The sequence below is a fragment of the Geospiza fortis genome, unplaced genomic scaffold (genome assembly GCF_000277835.1).
Source record: "Geospiza fortis unplaced genomic scaffold, GeoFor_1.0 scaffold244, whole genome shotgun sequence".
Classification (NCBI taxonomy): domain Eukaryota; kingdom Metazoa; phylum Chordata; class Aves; order Passeriformes; family Thraupidae; genus Geospiza; species Geospiza fortis.
The window spans coordinates 3,135,041-3,137,182 of record NW_005054370.1 but is presented as its reverse complement, the minus strand read 5'-3'; positions in this window follow the sequence as shown (position 1 = coordinate 3,137,182).

Sequence of the window (2,142 nt, the reverse complement as noted above, 5' to 3'; positions counted from 1 at the left end):
GATCAGCCCAGCCTGCCTCCACCCAGACAAGTGTCACAGGCAGCCTAAGACAAGCAGTGAACCCTTCGTTAGTCACCATGCAGGACCATCTGTTCCAGAGCTATAAACCTGTTTTCCCCACAGAGCATCACAGGAGAGGGCAGCTGGAAGGCCACAAAGTGAGGAGAGTATCTTCCATGCTCCTACAGGAAGAGACTTGCTGATCCCACTCACATCCTGCACTCCCCAACACACCTGCCTGTGGGGACACCCCCTATTCAATGTCCACCCATGGTTACAGTCCTGCTCCTCCCCCTGGAAGGAGCCCTGTTCCCAGCTCAGGAGCATGCCTGGCTGCCTCTCTCAGTAGGGAAGCTGTTAGAAGCATTGCCAGTGCTACCAGAGCTGCCAGCCAAGGAACTCAAGGGTTTCTAATTATTGCACCACAGCAGAGTGAACCCTCCACCCCAGCCTGGCAGGGAATGGCTCTGGTCACATTGTTCTGCTGTATTTGAGACCTGTGTGGGACAGTCAGTGAGGGTCCCCATCTCCTCCTTCTGACACACAGATGACTCCAGGCACCAGCCAGAGCTCACTTAGAATCACAGAATCATTTAAGTTAGAAAGACTCGCTAAGATCACCCAACTGTTAAACCCCTAAAAGCCACCACTAAAACATGTCCCCAAGTGCCACATCTACCCATCTTTTAGATACCTCCAGAATCTGTGACTCCACCATTTCCTCATCCAGCCTGTTCAAGGGCTTCACAGCCCTTTTGGTGACAGTTTTCACTAATATCCAACCTAAACCGCCCTGGTATAACTTGAGACCATTTCCTCTTGTCCTGTTGCTTTTTACCAGAGAGACTTGTCTTGTTCTGCCTCCTCCAATGTGACACTGCTACCCCAGAGTGAAACAGAGCCATAGGTTGTGTATCTACCTGCACCCCATCCCCTGCACGGGTCCCACTGTGCCACGGGGAGCAGTAGAGCTAACAGCACCTGGTTTCTGCAGGATTCCCTCTCTGGCTGTCTGACAGGTTTCTGCACATACCAGCACTCATCAGACAAAACCAGCACCAAAATGTTCCAAAGTCACCAGAGGAATCCCGAGTTAAAATGGCTGGAGTAAGTCCCCTAAAAACAAACTCTTTTGTCAGGAAAAGTAACTATCAAGGAATCTCTTCTCAAGAAGAAAAGACACTTCATAGGAAGCTTCTCTTGTGGTCACAGCACACAGAGGACACTAAAACTCACCAGCCCCAGAGAGGTGCTACCCCTTGCCGGGACAGACAAGCGGCTAAAACACTGCAGTGACAGATCCTCTTCTCCGCCCACAAGGAAACTTTGTGGTTTGAGTTTTACTGGTGCCAACTCCACCACCGACTAAGAGCTTCAGGAAGCTCACGTGCTCATCCAGGAGCTGTGGGTGTCACAATGACAGAGACAGGATCACTCTGGTCTCTCAGGCTCCCACTTGTGTGGGGAGACACTCATGCTGACCACAGCAAGAGTGGGAATTTCCTCTGTCATCCATCAGTTTGGATAGGGATTGTGTTGTTTGATCCTGGTGGAACAAGATTAATCTGGTTTCCAGGAGGAAACACAGTGCTGATGGGCAGATGGACACAGATCCAAATACTCCTGGTCTGTACTCCATAAAGAATCTGCTTGGTAAACAGAGGGCGCCTTGCAGGACCCCAAAACAGGGCTTGGGAAGAGAACTGATGGATCCAAGAGGCACAGCCAGCTCCACAGCACGTCCAGGACTTGAGTGTCTCTCACTTTCTCCACAGCCCATTCATGCTGGGGATGAGCTGTGCCCATTAGTGGGAAGGAGCTATTTAGTATAGCAATTAAGAAATCCCAAACTTCCATGAATCCTTTCAGGCCTGCAAGGTCAGACTCTCCTGGGACTGTTCCTCTGGCTTTACCAGAAATGCCCTTAGGGAAATGGTGTCTCCTCTAGGTCTGGCCAAAATCAGACAGCAGGACGGCACAGAAACCAAGAGCTTTGCATTTTATAAGAATTAAGGTTAAATGGACTTTTCCCAGCTTGCTAATGGGTTCAGGCTGTCGGTGAAGTTAAGGATGGTTCTTGTCTTCTCCAAAGAGGCTTGTCAATTCCCAGGACTGCTGGTGGTGAACCAACTCCTCTCCAGG